Raw genomic sequence first — 19347 nt, 5'->3', positions numbered from 1 at the left:
TGAAATGATCCCTACATTCAAGAAGCTTACATTCAGGGGATGTGTTAGGTATTGAAAAGGACAGAATTAATAACATGATTTGGAGTAAAGGAAAACTTTATAGAGAGTTAGCTAAAAGCCAATAGATTTTTTTCCTTTAACCTTTATTCACTCTGGCAGTCAATCCCCTGAAGTCTAATGATGAGTGTTCCACCAAGTGTCAACAGGAGAATGGATATTGTTCAGAAAAAGAAACAAAACCTTTGACTAAGTGAAAAACCTATAAAAGATACAACCAGTTACTGTTATCAGATAGGTGTAATGTTCAGCATTGTGAAGCTTATTAGGATGTATCTTACATAGATAGATGGATGGATAGATAGATAAACAAAATTTAGATTTAGCAGATGAAATTCGTTTACATATGAAACTTTAAAGTTAATAAAAATATGTACAGAGTACTGCAGCTATCTCAATATGTGTCTTGTTATATTATATCCTGTGTAATACTGGCCCACCAGTCTTGTTATATTATATCCTGGGTATTGGCCCACCAGTATTATGCTATGCTGTATTTAGAATGTGCCTCCCATTTTTTTTTCACTTCCTTTTTAATTGTATAATGCAAAATCTGGAAAAATAAAAGCACTGGGAAAAAAAGCAAAGCAAAGTGACCTCTTTTCCTCATCTTCATCCCTGTAACTGCTTGAGAACTGAGCAAGGTATCTCTTGACTGAACACCCCAATATTAACTTAAACAGATATCTTTCCCAGCCATTCAGTCCATATATTGCCTCATCTTCTATATGCAACAAACTTTGCTTTAATTATTTTCTTACCAGCTCTCATTTTTATGATTCTGGGTATTTCAAATAGGAATTTCAAGAAGATGTCTTAAACTTTAAGCTGTTTCATTTCCTACAGTAATTTCCTCTGATGTACAACTCTGGACCTTGTATCATTACCCATCGCATTTTGACAGATCAAATCTATTTGGAAGCACAGTCATCATTGGTGAGAGCAATTCTCTTTTGCAAGTTTATGAAACCAGGGTAATAAACATTGTAGATGCAAAACACTTAAGAACTTTATTATTTAGCCTTTTCTGGTACTTTGATTATATTCCCACCTCACTTGGAGGGAGGGGGCATGGAGTTCTGAAAAATTGGTAATGGAATTTTAGAACAAGAAGGGAGTTTGGAGATCAATTAATAAAACAGTCTCATTTTGCAGCTAAGAGAATGGAGGTTCACCAAGGCTAAGTGACTATCTCATTGTCACACTAGTCACTAGTGGCAGAGCTGAGACTAGCTCTCTAGTCTCTTAACTCCTAATCCAGCACCTTGAAAGCTATCAAGATTAGCAAACTTGCGTTTTTGCATCAAGATTTAATTTTGCTACTGGTTACCATACTGATGAGGTATCCTATGGAGACGTTTTGTGACTGCCATGACTTGGTTCCTGATGACTTCTTTCCTACTTTGAGCTACTAAGCCTATGAAATAAATATTGGAATAATGCCCTGTGACTTATAATGGGGAGGGGGTGAATCAAAATAATTCCCTCTCTGGGGTTAACATAAGTGAGAAAAACATCAAGGTGTAGGAGACAACTCCCCCACAGACAGTGACAAAAGAGGTAGATAGAAAGGAAGAAAGAAAGAAAGGAAGGAAGGAAGGAAGGAAGGAAGGAAGGAAGGAAGGAAGGAAGGAAGAAAGAAAGAAAGAAAGAGAGAAAGAAAGAAAGAAAGGAAGGAAGGAAGGAAGAAAGGAAGGAAGATAGACAGACAGACAGATAGATAAATATTTAGATAGATAGATGATAGATAGGTGGATAGATAGATATTTAGATAGATGATAGATAAATAGATATTTAGATAGATGATGGATAGATATTTAGATAGATGATAGTCTTTAAAACCATCTATAAACATTAATTTAATTATTGGCATTCTAAACATGAAATCTTTGTCCAAGGATTGATGTCTACTGCAAGAACTGAACCACATATATTTTGACGTTCTCACCAGAAACGAAACCAGAAGGCATATAATAATTTTTTTAACTAAATAGAAGGACAGACAGCTAACAAAATGGGGAAGGGAATAAGCATTTAGATAACACCTACTCTGTGCCAAGCATTATGCTAAGTGCTTTACAAATATAATCTTATTTCATACTCACAACCCTATGAGGCAGGTGCTGTTTTCAGCAGACACAAGTTAAATGACTCGTCCAAGGTCCCACGACCAGTATGCATCTGAGGCTGGATTTGAACTCAAGTCTTCCTGACTCCAGAGTCAGTGCTCTCTTCACTGTACCACCTTAGGTGCAACAGAAGTTGAGGAGAAGGTACCAATGGGCACTGTTAGAAACAGCTCAAGTACAAAAACTTTTTAAAGAAATTTTTAAAAGTTAATTCTGTTTTACAAATATTTATTAGTCACCTACAATATTCTAGGTACTTGTGATACTAATGAAAAAAACTAGTTTCTGTCCTTGAGGAGCTTACTATTTTATTAGGGGATAGCCAAATAAATGTATGATAATTTGAGGGAGATATTACTAACAATGGGGGAAGAGGAAGGGAGGCTGATCAGGAAGGACCATATAAAAGGTGACTCCTGAGGTGAGTAGGGAAAGAAGCTAAGGAATCTAAGAGGCAGAGGCAAGGCAGGAATGCATTAGAGACATGAGACCCAGCCTATGAAAACAAGAGATATAATGCCAAGTTCAGGGAATAGATAGGTGGTCACTTTGGCTGTTGACTTCATCAGTATATAAAGGCAGCAAGAAATATTTTAAGGGACATGATTAGGTCCTTTTGTCTTGCAGCATCCATTATAAGCAAAAGCAAACATGCCGCTGACCCCAGCTCATTCCAACTTATGACTAATATCTCTCACTAAAGATGAAGTAAACAAAATCTGTGAAGACCCTGACGAGATCTCCCAAGTCAACAGTGAGGTGAATGCATAAGAGGGAACCTGGGAGAGGAGGTAGTTTTTAAATTTAAATTTAGTTTTTTTAAATTTCATTTATAATTATATTATAGATTATTCCTAATGTAGATTTTGTAAAGTAGAACACTCTTGTCAATCATATTGTCTTAAATCCTAGGCCACCACTGGAAGATTAAGTGACTGGTATCTCAAAAATGACTAGTATGTGCAAAATAAAGAGAGAAGTTAGGGGCCCACCCTCTAGGAGCTTCCAATCTAATCGAGGAAATATAGCAAACATAGATCAAAAAGTTAGAGACGTATAAAGTAACATACATAAACTGTGAATTCATGTATTCTGTATAGCATGACATAGCTTAAATGTCTTCACTTTCAATGTCACAAGATTATAGCACTTCAAAATTGGAAGTGATCTTTGTATTCTAATCAAGGGGTTCTTAACATTTTTTGTGTCATGGAAGGAAGAAAACAAGCATTTGTGGTCGTGGCACTGTACTGTGCACCTTACAGATGTTGTCTTATTTGATCCACACACCAATCCTAGGAGATAGGTACGGTACTGTTATTGCCCCAGTTTTACAGAGTTAAATGACAAAGAGCTAGTAATTGTCAGAGGCCAGATTGAAACCTCCCTGTCATCCTGACTCCATTGGATTTAGGAGCCTCTTCAGTGGTCACAAAGTTAATATGTACCTCAAGCAATACTAGAAGCCACATCTTCCTTACATCAAGACAACTATGCTTCAGATTTGAAAGGATAGGGATAGGAACTGGTCCTAGTTTTCTTTTTACTCACTGTGGAAAAATCCCCAAATGAGAAAACTCCCTCTCCAAGGCAGGTGAACACTTTCTCCGCAACTTATTTTAGAGTTGCTTAAAGCATGGAGAGGTTAAATGATTTAGACGGGCAACACATAGCCAGTATATGTTAGAGTCAAGGAGTCATTTTTCAGTCACATCTGACTCTTTGTGACCCCATTTGGAGGTTTCTTGGCAAAGATACTGGAGTGGTTTGCCATTTCTTCTCCAGCTTATTTTGTGATGAGGAAACCAAGGCAACGAGGTCACACAGGTACTAAGTGTCTGAGGCCAGATTTGAACCCCAGAAAATGAGTCTTCCTAACCCTGGATCTGGTACTCAATCTGCTGCACCACCTAGCTGCCCCCATTAGAGTCAATACTTGAAAATATATCTTCCTGGCTCTCAGTCCCCCTCTCTTTCTCTATCTCTCTATTCAACAGCACCTCTCACAAGTACAAATTGTTTTTTCTAACCATAAACTTTAAATTTTTATTTAAATGTCAGTTATTATGACTACAGACAAACACCACACAGGAAAAGTAGGCATAGATAGGTTTCTACCTTCACTAGTAAAGGAAGATCAAAGGTCACAGATGCATTAATGTACAAATAGTGTCTCTTATCATGGCCACTTCAGCCTTAGCCACTCACTGGCTAAAACCAACCCCTTTTTTCATGCTGCACTAACACCTACCTAGGAAGCCTCCATCTAGACTATTCAAGTCACTCCCCACTTAATAGCTGCCTAGAAAGGGGCAATCACTCCTTCAGGCCATTTACTTTCACGGCTACATAAGCAGCAAGAAACTGCACTCCGAGCTGACCATATTAGTTATTCAAAACTCATAAATTCACCAAAATACAATTTATAAAGTGGGCAACATTTAATAAGTGGCAAAAGATCCTTGACAAAATTTTCTAATCCCTCAAGGTTCCATGTTGTAGCAAATGTAGTTCCCCATTAACTGTATACTGTTAATGTCTGTTATCTTCCTGAGTCTGTTTCTACTATCAATCCAAATTGCTTTGTTCATTTCTAAAGTAATTTGATATGTTTATGTAGTAGTTTACTTTTCTCACAACATCTCTGGAAAATGGACAATCCAAGTAATTTTCTCCCCACTTTTTAGTGAGGCTCAGAGACTTGACTTGTCCACATACACATTGGTAAGTAACCTGTATGTGAGGAATCTGAGCTACATCTTCAAACCTAGTATACTTTCTACTATTCCAGAATGCCAATAGTTTCCACAAAGTTTTTGTTAGCCAGAGCTGAGTCGTCCTAGAAATAGGTACTTTATTGGGAATGCCCCTAAACAGCATTCTAAAAGATGCCATTTGTCTTGTGTTCTTTCCCCTTATGCTGGGACCTTCAACCTAGGCATTCATGGACCTCAGGGTTCAAAGCCCTAATGATAGCTGTCGCTAGCAAGTGTTTATCATTTCAAGTTATCCTCCACCTGAATGAATCTTACTTGTCATTTTCTTTGTTGACTCTGTGCCCAATGTGTCAAGTAGTTAATCTAATTCATTAATCCATACTAAAATGAGAATGTGTTCATTTGAAACAGTGGCCTTCTGGAGACTGGTTCTAAAAGTGGGAATATCAGCCCAGTGAGAGATAAACTTGGGGGATGTAAGCCTTTTGAAGCCCCTCCAATCACTATGCATATGAGAAGTCTAGTATGTTAACCCTCTATAGAATGAGGTTTGTTGGAAACGGAGTGATTTTTCAATGGAGCCTATTTTGTTCTTGTCGTGTTTATTTTTCTTTTCAATGATCTTGACAAAGTGAAAAATAAGACTAGTTATTTTGCATTTCTATTTTGTGACATATTTTGATTACTATTATTTTATCATAAGCTTATCATTTGCCATTATTTAATATATCATATGAAAAGGACTTGGGGGGGCATTCTAAAGCACCAGTTTATTACTGCTTGGAGTACACATCTCTGGTTTTATAATGAGTCATTAAATCAAGGAATTTGAGATATAGAAGAGATTTCTGTGATCATCAAATCCTATGCATACTCGAACAGAAATCCTCCCTGATTGGAAAGGGACCTTAAAGACCATCTAGGCTTCACTCTACTCTTCCTAGCTGAGGTCCATTTGGGTCTTGGCTCTACTTGCATCATGGCCTCAGTTTGCCCCATGCTTTGGGCACTTAGGGAGTGATGGGGGGCGGGGCTGGAGGGGGCGCTGAAGCCTTGTTAGTCTCAGGTTCCTGTTCATTGTGGAGCCTCCAGCTGCAGATGATCTCTTCCCCCCACCCCACCCCCCCCCGCTTTTCCATCCCACTCCCCCTCTGGATGGAAACCCAGCTCTCCGTAGAGCCTCTGCATGAAGGCTGCTTGGGATTGTTTGCTAGTTCATCACTAGCTGCAGAATGTTCCCTTTTAACATCTTTGTCTTATCTGCATAACTTCCATAGATTTTCAGTGTGTATCAGAGTTCTGGATATCTATCTAGAGAAACACCTGGAGCAAAGTCTTTTACGGCATGATCCAGAGAGCCAGATGTACCTGCTATTGAGCACAGTACAGGTGGATTTCTAGGCAAGATGTCTTTGACAATTGGAATGCATCATTGGACTTTCAGTTATGATGATGTCCTGGAGGATCTTGGAGGATCCCATGCTGATGACTCTGCCTTCATCTGACACGTGCAGTGAGGTTCTGTGGAAAAAGCTGGTCATCCCAGATCAGAAGTACCAGTAGCTTTCCAAGGTTGAGGAAAGAGAAAATAGTTTCTCCATAACCCCCTCAGCTTCCAGTGACCAAATGAACAAGGCCCCAGTGGTGAAGGCTAAGGCTACACATGTCATCATGAATCTTCTAATTACAAAACAGACATGAGAGCATCCACTGCTTTGAGCAGCAGGCAGGGTTAACAGACAAGGGATACACCTCCCATAAAGGCCTCACCACAGAAGAAACCAAGTACCACCCTGTGGCAGAGGCAGTTCATAAATTGAAGTTACAAAATGGAGAAATGACAAAAGAAGATAGACTGATTGCTCCAACCCAGTCTTCTCTAAGTAGGATGCTCCATTCTTCTCCCAAGCAAAAGCCCAGAGGATGGTTTATTCATGGATCTTCTACCTCCTTACTTGGCCTAAATGTCAGCAGAATGGACTCTGGAAATGGAGGTAGAGACAAACCTTTATCTGAAAAATGGAGACTTTTTGGACTAAGAACCCTTCAGAAATCTGACTTGTGTTTCAGTGTCCAGTCCTACAGAGGTACTCAGAAGCCATCACTAGTGGAGCTCATTTGGGTTCAGGCTACTAGAACTGCTGAAGACCCAGCAGCCTTCAAGCCACCTAAGATGGACCTTCCAGGGATGGAAGGAAAGAAACAACCTCCATGAACTCATAACATCAAACCAAGAGACACGAATGTGTTGACTCCTACAGAGTTCTAAAGCTCCCTTTTCATATGCGTAAAGTTGCTTTCCCTGATGAACCCAACTGTTACGTAGAGAGAGTATCTTAGACTATTTTTTTTCTTCCAATCCACCTTGCACTTGAACTTGACATAGGAAAGATGTCATCCATTTACACTTCTGCTGAGGATAATATTCCTGGGGAGGTAGTGATTGTTTCTTTAAATATTTGTGCAAAGCTTGAACCTTTCTAATGCAGGAAGACGTATTCTGTAATGTCCCAAAGTTGGTCTGAATGACTTCTCAAAGTACAGTCGACTGTACAGCCTGATTGCTGATCTATAGAACTAGATTGCAGGGGGCAAGGGAAATAATTAAAATCCAGTAGACTTTGTTCTGTATATTGTGTCCAAAAAAAAAGAGCATCTAATCTAACCTCCTTATTTTACAGGTGAGGAAACTGAGAGTCCTACAACTTAAGTAACTTTTCTAGGAACAGAGAGCTAATTAAATGTCAAACATGAGATTTGAACCCAGGTCTTCCTAACCCCAGCACTTGATCTACTATGCTATGCTGCCTCTTGGTTATCTAGTCCCCTCCTTTTACTGATGAGGAAATGACTTTTTTCAAATTCACTCAGGTAATGAATAACACAACTGGGATTTGAACCTACTTCTACCAATGTCAAATTCAGTGTTTTTTCCACTATACTAGTCTGTCTCAATCAAATGAGATAAAATGTGTAAAAATACTGAATCTTACAATGTATGTATACGTATAGAGATGTGTATCCTCTTTCTGCTCCTCCTCATCATCATGATAGTAATCGACTAGATACAGCTATGGATAAAATAAGTGAAATTTAATTTGCAAAACCTAATCCCAATGTTTATTGCTATTTTTACTGTAATCTGGGGAGTGGAGGTGGATGATTGGAAATTTAGGGAATTTTAAGGGTACAAATAGGATTAGACAATATTTTGTTTCAGGGTATACCATCCTGAATCTACCTTACTTCACTCGATCTGAGAAGATATATAAAGCAGGGTCTGGTTAATACTTGAGCATGAAACACTGCCTGGGAACACTAAGTGCTATAGGCTTTGAAAGACACTATGTTGTAGTCGAAAGGGCACTGGACTTGGTATCAGTAAGAGCTGGGTTCAAATCCTAAATCAGACACTTACTAGCTATGTATTCCTGGGCAAGTCACTTAACCTCTCTATGCCTCTGTTTCCTCATTTATAAAATAACAGCATTGAACTCAGTGACCTCTAAGGCATCTGCCAATTCTAAAATTTATAATTGTATGAATGAAAATTCAGAGACTTTTCCTTTCAAAATGTCTACACCTATCCTCAACACAACTAGAGCCAATCTCCCATTGCTCTTTACTGAATCACACCAACATAACAGTGGTCCTCTTTTAGAAGAAACCTCTGATACTGCTTTTAGAGATTTTTACTTCCTTTAGAAATCAGTGTCATGCCATTTGCTTTATTTTTAATAGCATGCACTCTCTTTGATAACAAATTTCTTGTTTTAACATTTATCTTTACGGTACTGAATGTACTGCCGACTAGATGCACTTAATTATAAATTATAAATCTTTTCTACATTCATTTGTTTCTCATTAACTTTTATGCTACTTGGTTCTGTGTCATATTTCTTCAAAAGTTAAATTAATATTAAAGGGTTAGACACTAACCTCCAGAAGCAAAGATATTTTGATTCAAGGATGATGCATCTTTAATAGAGAACCGAGTTGTCACCCTAATACATAAATCATTTAGATTATAAGGTACTTTTTACATTAGTAGTGATATATATCTATCCTTTTGCCCTTCATTAGTGAAATAAGATAGCTTTCGCCATGTGTAAAAGAGCATCGTCTTATAAATTTTTACTTGTCTGCTCAGTACCAAGTGATGTAGACAGCTGACAACTTTACAGTTATCCAGGAAATTTGGCAATGTTGGCATCTAATTGAGGTTGGAGCCCACATTTTCCTTAAAATCTTTGCTCTTAAATTATGCAAATTGTACATCTAGTCTCTACCAATTCATTGGATAATTTTAAATACCCAATTTCACACAGGCATTTGTGCCTCATTATGTTAAGTATCGTCTATTAAGTACTCTAGGAGGATACAGAATAAAAAGAAGCTAGGGACACACCCTTTAGGAGCTTCCAGTCTAGTCAAGGAAATATAGCAAACATACATCAAAAAGAGTTACAAAGGGGCAGTGAGGGTGTCGCAGTGAGTACAGTACCGGCCCTGGAGTCAGGAGGACCTGAGTTCAAATCCAGCCTCAGACGCTTGACACATTAGCTGTGTGACCTTGGGCAAGTCACTTAACCCCAATTGCCCTGCCTTCCCCCCTCAAAAAGTTACAAAAAGCAACATACATAAACTTTGAATTCAGGTATTCTATAGAGCATGGCATAGTCTCAGTGTCTTCACTTTCAATGTCACAAGATTATAGTATCTCAAAATTGGAAGTGACTTTTGTGTTCTATCTCAACATTTTTTTGCGTCACTGAAGGAAGACAACAAGCATTTATTTAGCACCTACTACGTTCATGGCACTGTACTAAACATTTTACAGATGTTATCTCATTTGATCCTCACACCAATCCTAGGAGGTAGGTGCTGCTATTATCCCAATTTTACAGATGAGAAAACTGAAGGAGGAAGTAGTTAAAATAACTTGCCTAGGGTCAAACAGCTAGCAAGTGTCTGAGGCCAGATTGGAACTTAGGCCATCTCGACTCCAGGCTCAGAGCTCTAACCACTGTGTTAATTGACTGCCTTGTGGATCACTTTGGCAATCTGGTGAATCATATAGACCCCTTCTCAGAATGAGGCTTGTTACCTGCATTCATAATTGAAATAAATGCTGAATTTCTGTTAGACATTAGTGAAAATAAAAATGTATTTTTCCCCATCCAAGTTCAGGAATCTCTTTAAATCTATCCATGGGATCCAGATTAAGAACTCCTAATCTAATCAAACCCATATCTGAACAAGGATCCTTTCTACAAAACCATGACAAGTGATTATCCAGCCTCTACTTGAATACCTCCTTGAATGGTATATTGCCAGGGCTAGTCATAAAATGTGCAATTTCAAATTTCTTTCTTAGAATTATTTGTAAAGAAGATATAAGAGAATGTTCCTTATTGATTTAATGACACCCTATAATTCCTGAAATCCCATTTAGTGCACTATTTTTGCAAGATTTAGTTACTATAGCCATTAAATGTGGCACTTTTCAAGCTCTTTGGTTACATGTAAATTTCCAGGTTTACTATGTCATATCTGAAGGGAAGAAAAGGCAGCAGATCCCACATCACCATAAAACATACAGTGAGTAATTTTGTCAAAAATCCCTATGAGAAAAAAGAGAATAATGGGGAGGGCTAGTTTCACAGTATTGTTGTCTTAGTAGATAATGAAAAGGGAGGCAAGATTAAAAGGGAGATAAGAATAGAGCCCTGTAATAACAGCTGCAACAGGGGAGCAGCTCAGATTAGAAGACAAAGATTACTGTTGGGATACTATAGGAAGGGGTATGATCTGATAGAGTGTAGAAGAGTGGAAAAAAAGGGAAAATATTGGGGGATGCAGTGAAAGAAATATAAAAGGAAAAATTGTAGAAGAATCAAAAAGATATAGGCAGGAATAGTTTGAACAGCAGTCCACAAAAAGAAGGAGGCTAGCAAAATCTAGCTTTCTGCAATATCAGTGATGCTTTCGTAATGCACCAGGGTACCCTGACATCACAGCAAGTGCTGTCTCTGTGCCTTACAAGAGGATATGAGGTAGGCACTGGGGAAGCTCTGATGGAGTACAATTATTTCTCTTTATGAATGTGTAGGACCCACAAAGCTGTATTTGGCACGGGTTACAAGGCCATGGGAGAAATTAGATGGCAGAGAGTTTCAGGGAAATGATTTCTAATATTTTGAAAAGTGTGAGCTGAGGCAAAACAGCAGCAGAGTTTGTGCTCCAAGGCCAGCAGAAAAGGAACAAACCTTGTGTCAGCTGGAGAATGATCAAGCCAATTATCTAAGAAAGCAACTGCTAACAGTTGTCAATCAGTAAGCATATCTACCATAAATCTGACAAGACTTCTTAGGCAACTAGACTCAATTTAAATAATGACAGGATGTCTAGCTTGATGGACATGTACATCTCTCTGACAATTCACCTGATTAGTTTTGAAAAGAATTGCTAATTGAACAAATGAATAGACATCTCAATTTCAACATGACTTCTTGACACTTCACATTAGTCCATATCAGTCAATCAATCTACAAACATTTTGAGGGATATCAGAAAACTTGTGATCTATTGATTAAATTAAAGATTTTGGGAGGAGCTTGGGGGAATTACTACAATCCCCTGGTAAAATTAAGCATGTCAAATTTTGAGTGGCCCATTTTTATACAAAAATAAAACATACCTGAAAACTGGCAGAGAAAATAGACTTGTCCCTGGGTGTCCCTTTTTCTGGCTACTCACTTAACCTATTCAGGAGAGACAGAGTTTAAAAACAAGGAAGAGAGAGAATGGCCCTTCTAGAAGCTGCAGCCAAAAAAAAAAGAAGAAGAAGAAGGGACTTATCTCTGCTTCCTCCCTCCCTCAGCATCTCCCAGCAGAAGCACATGGTTATAGGAGACCTACACTGAGATGTGACCCAGAGGGGATATTCAAGAACAGTGCTTCCTGTTTTAGAAAGGAGGTTGAAGGGAGAGAGCTTGTCACCTAAAGTTGGGATTCTGGCCTTCAGGATTTGACAAGCCTCAGAACCAAAGCTGAGGGAGCAGCACATGAGAAAGTTTTCTTCTCATCCTAGAGAAAGGCTTGTGCTTTTTGCTGAAAGAACCAAGCAGTGTTCCATCCAAGGATTTCAGCTTAGCCAGAAACTAGAGACTGAGGACCCTATTGCCATCCACGAGATGGATGTGTCCAGTAGAAAACAGGAGCTATGAACTCAGCAAAGCAAGATGTCCAGCAGAGATCAGGTCCCCATTAGTCCAGCAGAGCAATCAACTAGCCAAGATATCTTTAACCCAGAGAAGAGCAATGGAGAAGTCATTGCAAGAGGATATTGGGAGTCCTGTAGCATTATCAATGTGAGTTGTTTATCCATATAGCTTCTTTGTATGATGAACCATCCTGCTCAATCTCTGTATTTGTTCACTCTTCTCACTGATGGGGAATATGTTTTTAGTAAAGTGTAGCCCAAGTTTATTGGTGGGAGAGGGGGCAAGGAGGGAATGTTATACTATATATACAAATTCTTACTATGCTCTTCCAGAAAATGATTTTCCTTCAAGATAATTGTACCCCCGGCAGACTAATTTTAAAAAATCATCAGCTAAGGAACTGTGAGCTACAGTTTTAGAAGCATGGGTGCACAAAGTACATTGAACCCAGGGTAGTCATCCTCCAGGGAACCTGCCCTAAAAAATGGGAGTTATCCCCAAGAGTTATCAGTTGCTTACTAGGTACCCAAGCAATACATAGACAAAGAGAAAACAGTCTCTGTTCTCAAGGACCGTATATTTTCTTGAGAGAACATACATATATGTGGGTATATTTATATACATAAACATATGTGCATATGTGTATACATACCCACACATATATATATACAAAGCACTTAATTTTGGCTGAGTATAGGTTGGTTGGTTTTATGATTAATCTCTGTGTGTATGCATATATATGTATGTGTATAAATAAATGGATAGATAGATAGATAGACAGATAGATAGGTGGCATGGTGGATAGAGTGCCAGGCCTGGAGTCAGGAACATTCATCTTCCTGAGTTCAAATCTGGCCTCAGATACTTACTAGCTGTGTGACCCTGGGCAAGTCACTTAACTCTGTTTACATTAGTTCCTCATCTGTAAAATGTTCTGGAGAAGGAAATTGCAAGCTATTTCAGTATCTTTGCCACAAAAACCCCAAATGGGTCACAAATAATTGGATATGACTAAAATTATCCAACAACAACAAAAATCTGTGTATATGCGTATGTGTCAATATACATACATACTCTATGTATATATAATACATACATATATTGATTTGAAATACATGTAAGGTAAATATGAGGTGATTGTTTTCCCCCCACAGGAAGTGGGGCACAAGCAATATCAGAAAAGGTCTCATGGAGGAGGTGGCACTTGAAGTTCTGCCTGTCTCTTGACCTGTATTTCTTCCTCTTGGTCTTGGTCAAGTGAAGATAACGTTTTAGCATTACTCTACCTGCCCTGAATCCTTTGACAGTTATGGGTTTTTATTCTCTTCAACTTGAACATTTGTCCCCTACTTAAACACTCCTCTGAGATCTGCTAATTGACTAGTAGAAACAAGCCTATGGAGGATACAGAGAGCCTGGACATAATCCATGCCAGTCTGCCATGGTCTTACTTTACCTCCCTCCAAGGTTCCTGAAGCCCACCTCATGATTCTGCTATGACCAATATTATAAATCCTACTTTGAGTAGCCAGAAGCACTCCAGAGTCCAGCTCCAGCATATGGTATCTATTGGTATAGTTCAGATACCAGGATGAGGGTTCTGAACTTCTTTTGTGTCATAGACCACTCTATTCCCTTCAGCAGCCTGGTAAAGTTTATGGATCCCTTCTCAGAATAATACCTTCAAAGGCATAAAACAAAATACATACGATTACAAAGGAAACCAGTTACTTTGAAATGGTTATCAAAATGTATTTTTTAAAGTTTGCAGACCCCAAATAGATGCTTCTATGGCACAAAAGTATGGGGTTATATTTTTCAGGCTCTTGCTTTTCTAGTGGCTAGTGGCCTTACTCAGAAACTTAAGAAAATGTCCCCAGTAGGCAGCCCAAAAGAGTGACACTAACTCCCAAGCACATCGGATAAAATGTGATCACGAGAGAAAGGCTTCATTAAAATACATAGACATCAAGAGACACCATATCCTGGAGGTGGACCCTGGAACTCCTCTGGCTACTAAAAGTAGGACTTACAGTATTGGTCATAGCAGAAGCATGAGGTGAGCTTCAGGAACCTGGGAGTTAGATAAGGCCATTTATAAATTTTAAATATACTTTTAAAACTAGGGAGACAGCATAAAGAGAATATTGTACTCAGAGTCAGAAGATGTAGTTTCTTAAAACCACATTCCAACCCTTCCTTGTTAACTGTGAAGATTGGCAAATCAGTGAGCTCTTTTCCTCAATCATAAAATGGAGATAATGTCCACACTGCACTCTTCAGAGATGAATGAGCAAAGTGTTTTGCAAACATTACATTGCTATCTAAATGTGGTATTGTGATTTTAAAAAAAAAAACACCACTAATTCTAAAATGGTGTTTCAGAAATTGAATATTGTTTAACTTGTTTTCAAAATATGCGTGGTAGTGGGACAGGAGGAAGAGCAAAACTGTTTTCTGCAATGAAAAATGTCATTCTTAAGGAAATATTTCCACTTCAGAGCCCTGTTCTTCATCCCAGGGGAAATGATTAGAGCACCTTGAGCTGCCTGCAGATTCACAGTTCCCATTGTCTTTCCAACCCCCCACACCTCCTTTCCTGAACATCATATCCACAAAAAGCAGCTAGCTACTGCAGCTGACACAAATTGTCATGCTGATAAAGGGAGAACGCTGACTGAAGAGCAGATGGACGTGCTTCAAGGTTCCCTGAGCTCAGCCAGTGCTGCGCATGCCCTGGGATGATTCACAGGAGGTGATTATCACAGAACCCAGATGCTGGCTCTACAGCTGCTGCCTGCCCAAAGTGGGCCCTTCCTTCTCCATCCTGTACTTTGTGCAGTGAGTTTGAAAGCACTTAATCCCTGCTGAGTATGGGTTGGTTGGTTTGTTGTATGGTTAACCAGTTGTGAAATGATTCAGGCTCTTTGGATGATAAATCAGCATTAACAAGAAAGAGAAACAATATGATGGTGGGCAATGGTCTCTAAACATTTTCATCATACACATCACCAATTCGTTTATTCTTAAATGATAAATATATAATACTGTACTGATTGTACACATTATAAGATTAAAAGTTTAAAAAGGCATTTGGTTAAAAAATAAATATTTGATCTTAGAGTCGAGAGGAAGCTGCTGAAGATTATTGAGTAGGAGAATTACATGGTGAGATTTGCCCTCCAGGGGGAAAAGATCACTGTGAAATCTGTGTGGAGGATGGATTGCAGTAGGGAGAGAAAGGAAGCAGGAAGACAAATTGGTTGGTTGGTTGGTTGGTTGTTGTCCTTTGTTCTCAAAGAGGACCAAAATGACATCACTATGCTAGAGTCAAGTTACAGTGTGACCAACTGTGGCTGATCAGACCAATAGGAGCTCAAAATGTTCTACCACAGGTCGAGCACAAATAGTCCATGTGAACATTTGGGGTGGATTCTCTAAATTTGTGCATCTTGTGCTTCTTTCAAACTATTTCAATTCTGCCTTGCTCACAGAGCACAGCAAGAAGAGGGTCTGAAGGAAAGTGGTAGCTATGTGAGTGTAGAATGGGGGATAAATGTGGAACTGACAAGATTTGCCTACCAAACGAAATTATATATGTGGATATGGGGTAAGGAAAAGCGAGGAATCAAAGATGTTAATAACTGAGGTTGTGAGAACTGGGAGGACTAGAAAGATGATGGTAGCCTTGACCTCGATGGGGAAGTTTGGAAGAGGGGGAAGATAAGGAAGAGGGAAGAAAATAAACATAATACTTATGATACAGATCACAGTTCATCTATGCCAGCTCATTACTGTGACTCACTCTGTCCTACCCAAAATGAAAAAGTGAAAGTCAGGATTCTTGCTTACCATTCACTGCCCCCGTTTAGCACCCAGAATGTGTATATATATATACTCTGAGGTTAGCATTTTGCTTTGGGGGCTTGTTCATTGGAAGAATGTTCATGTGATTTGGCCAGATGAGACTCTGAGTAGCTATTAAGGAGCCCCCTGCACCGGCTTAGAAAACCCAGATGCTGGTGCTTCTCTCTCTGGTAACTATGTATGTATTGCTATGGCCAGACAGAAGCCCTGTCTGCTGATTTGTGTTATTTACTCTGTTTATATAATTTCTGTTTGTAATTTCTGTTTCTGTTTTCTCTGAAGTTCAGGGTGCTGACTTTTTCCCCTGAAATAAGTGAATGATATGTGTATATTTAATTAAAGTGAGATTGTAAACCCCTTAAAGTTGCTTTCCTTCAAAAAGCAGATCAAAGAATCTGTGCTAGCAGCCCTCCTGTGTGCTGGTGTTATTGGCCTTACACCTCCATAGCAGCTGCAAGCAGCACCTATTACAACCCCTTCAAGTCAGGTCCCAGTCAGCCTTGGTGTGATATTACAGGTCTCCAAGAGGTCCCAGGCCCCCCACCTTGGATATCACAGGTGTTGTGAATAGAAGATCCCTTAACGTGTCAGTGCCCTAGACTCTTTTCCAAAACTGACTTACACTAAATGACCCTTCACATTTTTTTCCTAAGTATCAGTAAAAATAATTTGGCATAATTGCCTACATAGATGTATATCATACCCCATACATGTATGGGATTGGGATGATGCCTAAGGAATTGGGCATGTACTCAGATGCCACATAATCTATATTGTAGGACTTTACCTCGAATTTTAAGCTTTCTGAGACAAAAAGGAATCATAGTTCCCAGTACATAATCTTGTATCATCAGAGTTAGTCATTGCACTTATGAAGTTGCTCTAAAATATGTATAAATTTTACTAACAGATACTTAAAACACTAAAATCTTTCATGAGGAGTTAAAACATATTTTGATAAATGGCACAGAAACAAAAATTCTTTTTAGTAGAACTATTGAAATGAGATCCCTGGGCTCTAATCCCAGATCTCCCAATGGTATCATACATAGTATCATAGAATGTAGAGTTGCAAGATATTTTGGAGATACAATATCTAGTCAAACCACCTCATTTTACAGATGAGGAAGCTACTGCATGATAGCTTCACTTCCCACTTCTGAAATTCTCACTCACCAGTTTCCTTACAACAATGTACATTTAAATATTCTCTTTTTAAAGAAGATCTTGCCGTGCTGGAATGAAAACTATATATAAATATGAAATGTTATGTAGATTTTGTAATCCAAAGTTTATTTTCAATTCTGGGGATGAATTCATTCCTATAGTCTGTACAAATATTCAAGATTTAAGGAAATTCTATAATATGTCTTCCAGGCTGTCCTTTAAAAAATATTGTGCCTCAGAAAGCATATTTTTTTCTAAGACAATTTTTTTTTATATTCTCTTACCAGATTTACCTTGGAAAACTTCAAAGATTACTGGTATTTTTCCACTATAGCAATAGAACATATTACTGTAATAAATTCTTCTTATCCCTCTGGGCCCCTTGAATAGTTTACTGTCAAGAATGATGACTGGGGGGAAAATAAGATTTTTCTTTCTATGGCAAAATATCTAAAACCTTCTACCAATAAATGGACTTAGGTTTTGCATATACAGAGACAGTGTGAGATCTAGAGTGCAGCACCCCTACTATCTCTGGCTCCCTAGGCATATTCTGCTTCATTTTTCAAATTAATATCAAACATATTCTTCTATGCTAAATTCTGTCAAAGCAATAGATCAGATATTCATCTGCTTCCAAGTGTCTCACCAACTTCATATTGTTGACTTCTCTATGACAATACTAGATATCTCCAACAAAAAAAATGAATTTATAGTCCACAGAGATCAACCTTTAGGATTTGGAATTTGTATTGAAAACTAATAATCAAGGTAAAATCATCATATTAAGCTCTATTTCCATTTGGCAGTTATCAACAATATGTATTTGTCAGAGGCCAGTTTACTGTACATAGTAAGAAATTAGTGGATAATAATTTATTTGTATCATTTTATTTCAAATCCTTAGTGCTTTTAGTTATTGTATTTCCTTGATATTTCTGGTTTTTTTTAATTATATTATTTGAAAGTTGATAGTCCTCATCTATTGAAAAGATCAGATGAGACACAAAAGAACAATTTCCATAATGAAATTGCTTCATTATGGTTCTGGACAAGAAAGTGAAGCTGGTGACTTTGCACAGCCCTCCCTCACTTAAATCCAATTCACTTGCATGTCATGGTATCATCTCCCTGATGTAATGGTCCTCTTTGAGAATGAAGGACAAACAACAACCTCTGTGAGTAGAAGTAGGAGCTGCTCCACTGGGGACCCAACTGACACTGGCTAGTCAACACAGCTCCTTCCTTCCTTCCTTCCTTCCTTCCTTCCTTCCTTCCTTCCTGCCTGCCTACCTGCCTGCCTTCCCTTCTTTTTCTTCTTTCTTTTTTCTTTTTTTCCTTTTTCTTTCTTTCTTTCCCTTTCCTCTGTCCACATAAGTTATCAAACCCTTGCCTGTAATACACTGCCCAAAGGAATATAAATTTTGATCTCTAAAACCTTTTTTCCTTAAGGATCAAGTCTGAAACCCAAATCACTCTCGCTCTCATTGATTGGCCAACAATAGGTCCTAGATCAAGGCCTACTTGGTCATTGTTTGGGTCCTGATTGGCTCAGAGTGAATATAAATAGAAATTCTTTCTGTTTTGGCCAGAAACTTTGAGGGGCTTCTCCTCTCAGATTAATTCTTTTTTTACTAGGTAAAGTGGTCATTCTCCACCTCATTTCTTAACTAGCTCTAATAACTGAATGGACATTGCCTCAATCAAACTAAGACCTGCCAATAGATCTTAGCTTAAAAAGGCCAAAGTCGGGAGAGGATTCTGGGAAAATGGTGGAGCTCTCAAGATTTTCCTCCACAAACTAGATAAAATAGCGCCTCTGGGTGAAAATAGAGTCCTGAAATTAGAGTAGGGGCATTACAGGGGGCCTCTTGTGAGAAGGTCTAAAGAAAAATCCCAGGTCTAGATTTCCTCCCTGTGAGGAATAAACACCTCCAGGGTAGGGTCCACTTTAACAACCAGAAGCAAGTTGCTTAAACAAAAAGCAGCAAGCCCTTGGGTTAGCTGGGTTGGGAGACTGCCTCAGCCCCAGCCTGTGTTGGCAAACAAAATGGGCTCTTAGCACTCAGTTCAACCAAGTGCCCTTGAAGAGTTTGGCCTTTGTTTCCTTGATTAGATTAGGAGTCCTTAGTGACCTCCTTGCCTCAGGGGAGGGCCTAGTTTACACATGAGTTTGAGTGACAT

General features: G+C 38.7%; 1 pseudogene; it reads left to right on the top strand.

Moving 5' to 3' along the window:
• The first annotated feature begins 6294 nt into the window (after nt 1-6294).
• Nucleotides 6295-7172, top strand: LOC118858721 (annotated as a pseudogene).
• Nucleotides 7173-19347: the final 12175 nt, after the last annotated feature.

The sequence above is a fragment of the Trichosurus vulpecula genome, chromosome 7 (genome assembly GCF_011100635.1).
Source record: "Trichosurus vulpecula isolate mTriVul1 chromosome 7, mTriVul1.pri, whole genome shotgun sequence".
NCBI lineage: Eukaryota > Metazoa > Chordata > Mammalia > Diprotodontia > Phalangeridae > Trichosurus > Trichosurus vulpecula.
This window is presented reverse-complemented; position numbering and strand designations above follow the sequence as displayed.